Here is a 13876-nt window from a genome sequence, read left to right as displayed (position 1 = left end):
AAACCAAACAGTAAGTATATTATATTAAGTACAACCCTCACAGCAAATCACACCAATAGGGCCTCATCACGACTTTGGCGAGGTAACGGTAACGCTATTAGCGTGGATGGTATTAGCCCTACCGCCGAACTCCCCGGCGCTAATAGCGCCGGATCACGAGTTTGGCGGTAATGTAAGTCCCCATTCCCCACTGAGCCCATTCGGGAATGCCCCATTTCCCATTGGGCTCAATGGGGAATCTTCGCGCTAATACCGCTGGTGGATTTCCCGCCGGCGGTAATAGCGCAAATTTTCAGTGGATTTCCCCCCAGCTCAGAGCTGGGGCGAAATCTGCCGAAGCCCTGATTCGGCGAACCCTTAAATCCAGTGGTAATAGCGCTAACGCCGGATTTAAGGGTTACCGCCGAAGTCATGATGAGGCCTATAGTGACTTATAACTTTGCTGCCTATAAATGATATCTTGTCCGTGCACCCAAGACTATAGACCCTGCCCACAACCACCACAGCATATCACACCCATAGTGGCTTATAACTTTGCTGCTTATAAATTTGTTCTTGGATCCAAAAGTTATAAGCCACTATGGGTGCGATATGCTGCGCTGGTTGTGGCCAGAGCATAGAGTCTTGGGTGCATGGCCATGCGTAATATATATATATATATATATATATATATATATATATATATATATATATATACACACATGTACATAAATAAAGGATCCGTTAATGGGAAACTGATAGTGATATATGAAAACGAGGTGATGCACTGACCTCTAGTTGTTACCACGAGGAGCCTGTGGGTCCTTCATTCCTTATAATCAGTTTCTTTTGTTCAGAAAAAAATATATTTCTGTAGGGAGAGGAGATATTATTGTCTATATAAAACACCACTGTTAACGTTTGTTAACTTTCCTTCTTATGTGTATTGTGATTTTTTCTAGTAGAGTATTAGTATCAATAAGGAGCGTGTTTCACTGATCCCCTTCCAGGTGACCTTTCAGTGTCACACATATTGTTTTCTATGGAGTCGGGAATTCACAAAATGTGTAGAGGGGGCATAATGGGAGAGGTACTCCCATGAATGAAAGTTCATCCCGTGTTCACAGAAAGATGCGCTTTCATCTCCTGTGGTTCCTGTCCTCAATCCCCTATGCATGGTCCTACCTGTTGAAAAGTAGTTGCAAGGCAATGGAGAATGCTGCCAGGAGGATGTCCAGTCCTCTGTCAGAATTGGACTGTGCAAGTGCAAACATGCATTCTTGACACGAGTCTTTCTATTGATTTTATTTGTACCTAACAAACTGAGTTCTACATGTAAAATTGCAATTTGCAGTGATATGCTCTTAAATGCGTGTCTTGGCAAATGTGCTCACTGACTTCTCATGGGTCGGAGGCTCTCCCAGCGACACACCACTATGGGGCTAGTAAGTCAATGAATGTTGAAAGTCAGGACACAATCTGAATTAAAGTCGTTAAGGTCAGAAAAGCCCTGATCAAGCACAAGATGTACCAGCAGGGCACAAGCTGCACTTTCCGAACACTGGATCTGAGATATCATCCTCGCGACAAGCAGCACAGTTCACCTTGACCCTGATGCAGCATATTTTCCAGTGGCTCCTCCCCTGACAAGCTTGCCTGGAGGTCTTGTTCATTGGCACCAAATGAGGAAAGGGCATCAGCTTTCTTGCTCCGAGTTTGAGGTATAGGTGATATGGAAGTCGTAGAGCATAAAGAAGAATGCCCACCTTGCCTGTTGGCTGTACTAAAATTGGATGGTTCTAAGGTACTGCAGGTTATGGTGATCAGTACGAACTTTCACTCTGAACGGTCCTCACTGAAAATCCTCAAGCCATTCCTCAAATGCCGCCTTTATCTGCAGTGGCTCTTTTTTAAAATAATCTAGTAATTCCGTTCGCATTAAGTCAATTTTCTAGAATGGAAGACAATGGCCCTCATTACGACCCAGGCGGTAAGTTACCGCCTGGGCCGTGACTTTACCACCATGGCGTAAACTACCTTTACGCCATGGTGGTTGGCGGACTTACCGCCCCATTCCGACCTTGGCGGGGCGGTAAGTCCCCAATCCCCATTTACCCTTCCCCATTCCCATTTTTGCCCCATAGGGCATAATGGGAGTGGGGGAGGCGTTAATTACGCCACAGTAAATTACGGTGGCGTAATTAACTCCATGGTCCCTTAGCGCCATGGATTTTAACACCTGCTAAAAGCAGGTGTTAAGTCCGCCATGGCGCTAAGGGACCTCGTACTCAGGCGGTAAGGGTTGGCGCTGTTTACGGCGCCGTAAACCCCTTACCGCCTGAGTTGTAATGAGGGCCAATGTCGTGTTCCTGCTCGGTAGTAGGGTTCCATTGTAATAGTCCTGCCCAGATGGCCCTGATTCCACAACAAAAGGCTGAGAATTCTCTGGGTGTTCCACTATGAGGGAAGCCTGGAATGCTTGTTTAAGGACCTGAAATGCTGTTTCCTCACTTTCACCCCATTGAAACATCTGATTCATGTACAGTGACCCTGCAATTTCTAAAGTTAGTTTGGCATAGTTGGTGGTAAAGCTCCTGTAATTTCTGGTAAGAAGCGCTGGACGGATTTCTGGTCTTTCGGCAATATCTAGTTCAGAATGGTGTGAGTCTTTTGTGGTCCATATGTATTCCCTCTGGACTGATCACATATCATAGGAATTTGATTCTGGGGATGTGGAACACACATTTCTCCAGTTTGGCATGCAGATGATGCTGCATTAACCATATGAGAACCTCCGATTTGTGGGAGGAGTGCAGTTCAATGGTGGACACAAAGATGAGTATGTCGTCATAGTATATCCAGAACGTGAAGCCTAACAAGTCTGAGAAGATGGTGTCCATTATACATTGTAAAAAGGCTGGGGCATTACTGGGTCCAAAGGTCACCAGCCTGTACTCAAGGATGCCTCAAGTGCATCTTGAACGCTGTCTTCCGCTCATGTCTGGCATTGATATATAAGAAAATCCAGCAAAATCCAGGTTGGAGAAAAACTGGGCATTACCAAGAGAATCCAGGATTTCACAGATCAATGGCAATTGACAATAAGTAATAGTCTTTCTGGGTTATGGCATTGGGTTTGCAGAAGTAGATACATGGTCTCAAAGTTCTTTCTTTTTCTAGGGCCCCAATGAGAGATTTGGGGGGTGCAATAGACCTGTGTCCCAAAAAATTCAACAGATACTTCTTTAATTCATCCATTTCATTGACAGTAAAAGAATAAATCTTCCCATTGGGCAGCAAATGGTCGGGCAATAGATTTATCTCAAAGTCAAAGGACTGGTGCAGAGGCAAAGGTATTTCCTCTGGTTCATGAAATACGTCTTGAAAAGAAATGTATTCATCAGGTAGTGTTAAACAGGCATTCACTATACCTGAATGAACAGAGGGTCCCTGGACTACTCAGACAGGTAGTGTGGATTCTTCCTTGTTGTTGCAAAACTGTGGAGTGTACAAATTGGAAAAGAATATCAGCACTCACGTCCTACAGTTAGTACTGGGATTGTGCTCTATAAACCATGGTAATCCCAGTACAACTGGGCACATTGGTGTCTGAATGACATCAATGACCAACAACTCCCTGTGTCGATAAATGAACATCTGTATGGGAATGGTATGCTGTACAAAGGGCCGGGAATCCAGCAGGGTTCCATCAGTGACCTGGATATGAACTGCTTGCTTCTTTGCCTGTACTTGAAGTCACATCTACATCATTTCTGTAGGCTCCACAATCAAGTAGGGAAGCAACAGAGACGTTCTACTTAGGGCCAGATCCCCATACCAACTGGATTTGAAGGGCAAACAAAACAGTGGGTGTCATGGAAAGTCTAACCAATACAGGATCGTCTTCTTCTTTGAAGTGAAAACCTGAGAGTCCCTTTCCTTCTGTTAACAGGCCTATTGTAGAAACGAGGCACGAGAGGAGGGTAAAAGTAAGTTCAAGCTTCATTTTACAGGCCCGCTCAGACAAGCTGACCCAACGCTCTCACCAACCGCCTCTGCTCTGCCTCGCACCCGCAGTCATTGGAATGTAAACATGGACGCGAGGCAGACGCGAGACAGGAGCACATAACATTCTAAATATTACAGACATGAAAACAACTTCACTACATATCTCCCCATACCATCGAAAAACAGATTTTTAATAACAGTTTCTAGAGAATTGGAAACCCAAACACAAACTATACACACAACTCTACTGCAGTAAAATGATAACTTAATGCACATAGTCTCCCAGCCATACTGGTTGCTTGGTTACTCTTCCTTTTGTTGTAACACTCTTATTAGACGTACCAGGCTCCTCATTTACCCCAGCACTATTAAGATGTTGGTTGTTCTCATTATCCTCTATTGGTTGATCTCTCATACTAACACCTTATACTTCATTGGCTTTCGCCAGCCTCCCTTTTGACCACACTTCACCTCCCTCTAAAACCACTACTCCATTCCTGACAGCATATATCTTTCTTGGTCCAATAAATGTGCTCTCAGTGCATTTCTCCACAAATCGGGGATTCTTTATAAACTCTTCCTCATCAAAGTGCTTTTTATTCTTCACTTGCCCTTCTTCAATCAATCTCATTATCTCTTTCCTATCCACATCAACAGCCTTTGCCATTCCAAGCCATCCTGGGCAAAGTTTGGTGCCAGGTTCTCTCCCTTTAAGAGACACAAATGGAATAATACCCATTATAGAATGTGGAGTCGTCATATAGCTCCATGTTACATGTTTCAACACCTCTCTCCATGTTTGCCCATGTGCAAAGCCATCTGGATTCCTCCTTTCAGGTACCTGTTCACCCTTTCTACTAAGCCATTCACTCTGCTATGGTGTAATGCTGTTCTTGTGTGCCTTATGCCATAACTTGCCAAAAATGTTTACATTCTTGCTGACACAAACTGCACCCCATTGTCCGTTACTAACTCCGATGGAACACCCTCTTTAATAAAACCTCCCTCCAAAAACTGAATTAAGTCGTTTGCAGTCACTTCTCTCACTGATCCCATTCTATCCATTTAAAATGGTAGTCTACCAACACCAGCAGGTATTTAAAACATTCTTCTAACCCTGCAATGGGGCGAATTATGTCTACCGCTAATTTCAACTATGGTTGACTCGGAATGGTGTTTGGAATCATTGGAGTTTCACGTACTACCTTACTCTTGTCAATGGACTGACACATCAAACAATTTTTCACTTTCATTTCTGCCATTTTGTCTATTCCCAGCCACCAATAGCTTTGCCTCAACTTCCTCTTCATAGCTCCTTCACCTCGATGACCCTGGTGTGCCAACTCTACCAACATGGCTCTAGTTCCCTCCGGCGGTACACAAAACTGTCCTCTCCACAACTTACCATTCGTCAGATATAACTCTTCTTTGACTTCCCACCATAGTTGGAAGTTTTTATCTAAATTTTTATTTTCTGGCCACCCTTCCACTGTCCATAGTTTTATCAATTTCATGGTCTCATCTTTTTGCTCTTCTTGTAACCAGCTTTCTTGTGTCACAGCGCACTCTACTTCTGCTACCACACCTTCATCCCAAACATCCTCAACTCCTACCTCTCTTTCCACGTGTAGTCTGGATAAATAATCTGCCACTACATTCTTCTTTCCAGGTAGGTAACTCACTTTGAAGTTGTACATTTGCAATCCTACATTCCACCTGTTGATTCTTGGAGATCCCATTGCCCACCTAGAACTCTCAAACAGTTGAACATTGGACTTGTGGTCAGACCTCACTATGAATTTTCTCCCCTCTAAGAAATACTTAAAGTGATGGATAGCCCAAAACATCACTAGGGTTTCTCTCTCAATGACGGAATAGTTGGCCTCAGCACCTTTTAGGGAACGTGAATCAAATGCAATTACTCTTTCTACATTATTCTTGTCGTACTGTACTAGAGTTGCACCCAACCCAATACTACTGGCATCTACCACTAAAACACACTTGTCATAAATCATGAATTTTCCAATTGAAGGTGCACTTGTTATTGCTTCCTTGACTTTATTGAGTGCTTCCTCACACTCCGCAATCCATGCAAACTTCAGCCCCTTACCCAGTAGTACTCTCAAAGGTGTTGACAGACTGGCAAAATCTTTGACAAATTTGTGATAGTATTCTGCTAGCACTAGGAATGATCTCACTTGTTCCTTATTTTCCGGTCGGGGTGCATTCCTAATTGCCTCTACCAAACTTTCCTTAGGCTTCACACCATTTTTGTCTACAACATGGCCCAAGAATTCCACACTCTCTACTTTTATTTTGCATTTGCTCCTTCTCACAGTCAACCCAGCTTCATCCAACCTCTTCAACACTCTTGCAAGAATCACATCATGTTCCTTTTCTGAGTTAGCCTGGACCAAAATATAATCTTGGAAGATTACTACATTTTGTACCCCCTCCAAGACAGTCTCCATTACTCTTTGAAACACAGCGGCCGCCGTCGCCAACCCAAACGGCATTCTGCAGTACTTAAAAGTTCCCAGTGGGGTTACAAACGCCGTCAATTGTTGGCTCTCCTCAAGTAATGGCACATGGTGGTATGCTTGGGATAGGTCTATCACAGAAAATATGCTGCCCCCCTCGGGCATTGTCAGTTTCTCTCCAATGTTGGGGAGGGGGTGCCTTTCAACCAGGATGTTTCTATTCAGGTCTCTCAGATCTACACATAGGGCCTCATCATGACCTCGGCGGTAACCCTTAAATACGGCGGTAGCGCTATTACCGCCGGATTTAAGGGTCCGCCGAATCAGGGCCTCAGCAGATTTCAACCCAGCTCTGAGCTGGTGTGAAATCCGCCGAGAGTTTGCGCTCATACCACCGGCGGGAAATCCGCGGGCGGTATGAGTGCGAAATTTCCCCATTCAGCCCAATGGGGAATGGGGCATTCCCGAATGGGCTCAATGGGGAATGGGGACTTCCAAGTCCACCCAACTCATGATCCTGCGCTATTAGTGCCGGGGGCTATGGCGGTCGCGCTAATAGCCCCCGCGCTAATACCACCGGCATTACCGCCGAGGTCGTGATGAGGCCCATAGTCTGATTTCACCGTTGGACTTTGCTGCTACTACCACTGGTGAAAGCCATTCGGAGCTCTCTATTCTCTCGATGATACCTCCTTGCAACAGTTTTTGTAGTTCCTGTTTTACCTTCTCAAACAAGTGGTGCGGTATCAGCCTGAATTTGTGCACCTTTGGCACTGCCCCCTTTTTGAGAACAATTTCATGCTCAAATTCTTTCAGCATTCCCAAATCTTCTGAAAATACTTTGGGATATTCTTGTTCCCATTTATCCTTCACCTCAGCAACAGATATAGGATCTTCAGCGTTGGCCTGTATCCTTATTCTCAATTTTCTTTGTTCCGCCCACCCTAAAAGGGAAGACCCTTCTTGTGTTGCATACACATCAGCATCAAAACTGCGGCATTTGTACTTTATAGATGCTTGGAACTTTCCCAGTACCTTAATTTTCACGTTCCCATAGGCATATGGTTCAATCATGTATTCATCTAACTGTTACAGCTTTCCTTGTACACATGCCTCAAATGTTTCTTTTGATATGAGAGTCCATGGTGAACAACTATCAACCTTCATGATCCTGACCCTGCCTTCAATCAAGAAAACGTCTGTCGGTCCTTTCCCTCTGGGATATAGCTCAGCAACTTCCAATACATGTTTGCCTTGGAAAGGAAATGTATGACTCTCTTCTTGTTCGGGAACTCCTACCTCTACACTTTTCACCTGCCCAGTCTCCTTGCAGACTCTCGCAAAATGTCTGCTCTTTTTACACTTCAAACAATTGTTATTCCTAGCTGGACAAAACATACTCGAGGCAATGTGACGATTGCTGCCGCACTTGAAAAACTTCATTTCTCTGAGGGTATTGGGCCTCCTTGAGTTTGAATTTTTGACTGCTGCGACTTCACCTCCTGACTTGTCTGCCCTCATGTTCAACATATATTTACTTGTTTGCTCCATACACCGTGCCATTTCCACTGCCGCTTCCAACTGAAAATCACTGGACAACAATTTTTCTTGAATCTTGAGACTATTCGTGCAACGAACCAATTGATCTCGTATCAGTGAGTCAGCAAGTGGACCAAAATCACAGGAATGACTCAAGGTCCTCAGTGCAGCAATGAAGTTTTCAACTGGCTCTTGGGGTTCTTGCACCCTTTTGAAGAACCTGTGTCTCTCAAACGTAATATTCTTTTTAGGCTAAAAGTGAATTGTCAATTTTCTTTCAGCTATGCTATATGAGTTAGTTTCACCTTGACCTTCTTGCGGTGGCTCAGGCAACCCATCGTACACACTGCGGCCTTCGGGACCTACGTTGTGCAAAAGAATGGCTTCCTTCCTAGCAGGAGCAAATTTCTCCCCTCTTATTGCAACAAGATATGTGTCAAACAGTTTCTTCCATCTATCCCACCTAATGATAGGTGTGCCAGCTTCCGGTAAGAATGGTGGAGGTGCTGCCATGCTTGCTGCAGCCATGTTGAACATACTGTGTACAGGCTTTAATCAAACAAAATAGATATATATTCTTGTTTGGTTGAATGTGATCCAACCTAATTGTAATTTGTTATGGTTGCTTCACCTTTGGTTGCCACTACCCTCACTATGGGGTCTTATAAATTATGACTTGTAGCTATTAAATGTGGGCTCACTTTCGTATGCCACCAGAATGCCACCAGAATGCTACCAGAATTTCAATGTCCTATTGAAATTCCAATCTCAGTGGACTCAGTTCACTTGTTTGAATTGTTAAACAGTCTCATCACTATTCAGTTAGACCACTTGTTTATGTTTGCAGGCTGTGCTCCTGTCGTTGCAATGTCTCAGTTCCTCTGTTAATTTAAATGTCTTGTACTTTCATTGGTCAGCAAATGCATGGCCCCTCCCCCTGACTGCCGTTTTCTGCAGTGGGCCCTCATTTGGGATGCAGCAAACCGCCTTCCAGCACGTTATGGGCGTCCACCTCCCTTCTGCCCTCCTCCTCACCTCTGTTCGATGCTCAAGGGGAGGGCGGGCCCAGCTGCTCCCAGCACGCCGGGTGGCGTGTCTCTGCGATCCTTCACATGAGAGAGAGGGAGGCAGGGCTCAGCTGCTCCTAGCACGCCGCGTGGCGTGTCTCCGCAATCCTTCACAGGAGAGAGGGAGGGGGAGCATGCACGCCCTCTTCGTGTACACGGCTGAGAACCACGGTGCCAACGGCTCCTCTGCCCTGTGGTCTCAGCGGAGATGCGTAATCAGCTGTTCCAGCTCGCACACCGTCTGCTCCGGCGGACCTGTTTTAACTCACTAATCCCATCCTCATCACCAGTGTAGGAACGAGGCACGAGAGGAGGGTAAAAGTAAGTTTAAGCTTCATTTTACAGGCTCGCTCAGACAAGCTGACCCAATGCTCTCGCCAACCGCCTCTGCTCTGCCTCGCGCCCGCAGTCACTGGAATGTAAACACGGACGCAAGGCAGACGCGAGACGGGAGCACATAACATTCTAAATATTACAGATATGAAAACAACTTCACTACACCTATCAGTTTTCCACTGGCCGGGCAGGATGAACTGGGCAATTCTTCTGAAAATGGCCAGCCTCCCAAATACAAGCAAAGAGGACTGATCCTGCAGCACCAAAATGTTGCTTCTGTTAGCAGACCACATGGGGGACCAACCTGCATAGGCTCAGGAAGAGATTCCCCAACTGCTTGTTGAAGTGCTGGAAAAGAGTTGTTAGATGCACTTGCGTCCTGAAACGAGCGCTTCGCTTACGTTGTGCCTGCCTTTCTGTCAGGCGGTGAGCAATGTGGATAACCTGCCCTGTGAGAGCTTGTAGGGAGGTGACTTCGGGATGTGGAAGAGGTCATCTTTGTATTCGTCCCTCAGCCACACCTGAAGAAGGTGTGCTGAGTCATTTCGGGCAGTGGGACTCTGTGGCCACTTGCTTAAATCACCCATTGTAGGCTATCAGGTCCTGAGTCCCGTTTCCTATCATGTATCTGACACTGGGTGGTAACTACTTGGTTAGGAGACTTGAAGACTTTGAACACTTTTTCAAACTCCATGAAGTTATCCACTAATGGCCTGCAAGTCGACACCTAGGGAGCAGCCATGACCGGGCATTACCAGTTAAATGAATTTGGATATACTGGCCAGATCTTTTGTGGTAGATCCCCTTAAATCAATTAACATCTTACTTTAGCCACAATCCCCGTGTTCTAATATTATCATGGGTCATACTAGTTCGTTTTAAAGCCATGAACCGCTCTTTATCCCTGGCACATGTTCCGTAAAATATTGTGAGTGCCATTTATCTAGTGTAAAGTTGAACAAAGCTGTTGATATCAATCCTTTATCGAGTGACTTGATTTGGATCTCTGTCTAGGATCATTTTACATCCAAATAGTAGTTCTTCCATTTAGTGAAGAATTTCAGTGTAAATGGGACATTTTGCCCCAGAATAAGGTATCTAGTAGATATGTTGTCGGGAGGATAGCTCAGGGGCAACGTGCTCGCCTTGGAAACAAGACAACACGGAGCACCACAGGTTCGAATAAATAAATAACCTATCATATCCTATCCTCAGTTCTCTGGTTACACAGAGCGTTAGTTAGTCCTGCAGCTCGAACTTCTGCAACGCACTGCAGCCCCTCTTTTCAATCACATCCATCTACTACTGTGGAGCCGTTCAATTATAGGTCTTCTCAGATAGTATGATGGTGGCATCCACTCCCTTTCTTAAAAGGAGTAGGCCTCGAATGCATGCCCTCAAGCAGGGACAGTAGTGGGGTGTTATGCTGTGCTCTAGGTATGCCTGTAGCAACCATGTATTCACCCATTGCTTCAGAAAAGTCCATGCTCCATCCCACGCCCAGTCTCCCTTTCAGGGCAACAGCCGCACCTTCTTTCTGCACTGTCCCCTACTGCAGCTTAGTTCCCAATGTACTTTCGCTGCGTCCTTTGCAGTCATGATGGGAGCACAGGACACTAGGGCTTATTCTGGGGGTAATGTGAAGCTTCAATCTCTTGCACTCTTGAAAAGGTAGTCAGACTCAATGTATACGTCCTCCGGTCTTAGAAGACAAGACATCTGAGATATACAAAATATCATTTGCATTCCTCTATGTCTAAAAATATAAGACACCTCTTTTCAGGGTAAGATCCCAACTGGACATATAAGTGAGGTTGTGAGGGTGCTTTAGATCAGGCTTAGCCTTATATTGAATGTCAATTGCATTTCCCTTTCATTTTGCTGCCTATCTTATAAAACTGTCTGCAAAGTATGCTACAGACAAAGGTGGAGTTTACAGAAGTACAACGGAATCCACGTGCTCTTTAGCAGGTGCAAAACCAAGGTGGATTCCATAGGAATCCATTAGCTTCATACACGCATGAAAACGTCATACTGGCCTGAACCAAAACATTCTGAAGTGATGGAGGAGGAAAGACTGATCTCAGTGCCCCTCCTAGCCTCATCACTGCTGGAAAACGGAATGGAGCGTTAAATGGAGGCATAAAGGCAATATGCCAGCCTTTAACACTTCCATTTAACGAACCCCCATTTTAAAATGGGAGTGACTGTAAAAGGGTACTGGACAAGTATTCATTCCATACTCTTTGGAAGCAGTAGAATTATTGGAAGTGGTGAAGAGTGATCTTTTAAAACGTGTTGACACTCGTTTTTAAATGGGTGCCAGTGTATAAAGAGGACGCCGACGTTTATTTGGTTCTGATTGGCATGTGTGTGGATCATTTGCCAGTCCCATTTAGTGCGGAATGTTGTCTCTGATCTCACGGTTATCAAGCTGGTTGTACTTAACAGCACTTCCATTTTCTATTAAACTGTTTGCACTCAAACTTTGTGGTGGTAGCAGTCGCCCACGGCAGGAAACAGCAAAGCAAAGACAAACAGTGTGCAAAAAAGAAATACCACTGGGCAGTTTTTTCCTAAACGGAAAGAATCAAGAACACATGCGAAAGTACTCTTATACGGTAGCAGCTCATTTTCAATTACGCGATCACAATTATATGTAGAAGCAATGCTGTTCCATTTGATAACGAACATTTTGGCCCTAATTCACAAAGCGTCTTCCAGTGGGGTGTTGCGTTATAAAAACGATTCTGTGAATTAAACCCTTTGACTGGTATAGTCAACAGAAACAGTGTTCAAATATGTTTTGTCTGAATTGGATTCCCGCCTGAGGTTTGAAATTGACATTGTTTGAAATCAATATGATCTCATCATTTAAAAGAAATATTACTTTTTGTAAGGATGAACCGCCTAGAAACGGGATTATTCCCCGGATTGGAACTTTCAGGTTTTCCATGGTTGACTACATGTAAGCCTGCATTTATCATACGAAAATAAGGGCTGCAAGACGCACAATACATAGTGAAGTGTAAAATGTAAGGGAGGACTACAAATCGAATTCATCACTTGCAATAATTGAGTTCCCTCCATTAGAAAATGTAATTTGGCAAATAATTAACATGTATCTATATTTTGTGAAATATTCAAAACCAAATGTCATTTCACCAAATTGCCTGGGGTAGCGGAAGTGACATCACATGACCCTTGACCTCTGATGACATCACAGGAAGTAATGTCATTTGACCCCACCAGAAGTGATATTGCAGGAAGTGATGGAATGATACCTTTCACCCCTTGACAAAACAGGAAGTGGCATCAATGAGCATTGTTCCTAAGTACACTACGAAAAATCAGGGTTACGATATCACTATAATGAGATATACATTTCATACAAGAATGGATCACCAAATGTATCGTTACGATCATGTGTGAATAGGCCATATTATCAAATTACTGTGAATGCAAGCAGACGTCCATGGCCAAATGATAATGATGTGTTATATAGCTCTTGCGCTTAAGCACTTTATATAGAAAAAATATACATACAATATCACCCACCCTGTGTTGCTACTCATTTATCGACCTCAGAAGGATGAAAGGCTGAGTTGAGGTGTTTAAGAACAGACGAATTCAGTGACTCACCCCCTGAAGTGTGCCTGAAATAAACCTAATGAGTCTAGCAATTATATTATAGAATTCCAGAAAGACACATTATTTGGTATTCCTTCTTATTTAGGATCACTGCTGAAAGTGTTACTTGTGGAATCCCTGTTCATTTTAAGAGGCCTGAACAAGAAAGCCAGCCACTCCAGAAACAGAGAGCCAAACGGCACTGGCCACAGACCAGGTGCTTGCATTTAAAAATGAAATAAAAACACAAATGACAAATTTTTATAAACATTTATTTTTAGGACTAGCAAGGGAGACCACACGGGTAGTAAGGGAGAACTCAGGGGTCGCAGTTGCCACCTCTGGCAACTCCTAAATGAAATCCCTGTTCATAACTAGCCAGTTGTACAATTCTTCCCAAATTGTTTTAGGGAAATGTATCTTCTCACTGGAAAAAGTAGTGTTTCTCGACCGTATTTGATGCCTAACGATCCTCAAAACATCAAAACAAAATGTTTGCTACCCAGCACACCGGTGGTTCCCAAGAGCAGTGCAGCATGTTTCTAATTCAGCTGTAGCTTGGACACTTCCCATTTCTGTCAGCTCAACCAAACCCAAGGGTCCATTTAAAGTTAAAGTATAGCCCAAGGCCATCCCACAGAGCGGGGGGCAGTCTGTAATTGTAACCCCATGGGTGATTCTTCTAGATAATTCTTTGTAGCCTCCACACCCCTTCACATAGGTACGCTGGGGGTTCACAGTGCAAGCGCGTCATCTGAGGGATCATGCACACCTACACATCCTTGCTGCATCATCTATAAGGCTGTCACCCTCAAGTCACCCAGCTATCTCACAGAG

Source organism: Ambystoma mexicanum, chromosome 7q (assembly GCF_040938575.1).
Source record: "Ambystoma mexicanum isolate Mex_15411 chromosome 7q, UKY_AmexF1_1, whole genome shotgun sequence".
Taxonomy (NCBI): domain Eukaryota; kingdom Metazoa; phylum Chordata; class Amphibia; order Caudata; family Ambystomatidae; genus Ambystoma; species Ambystoma mexicanum.
Note: the sequence above shows the minus strand (reverse complement) of the source record.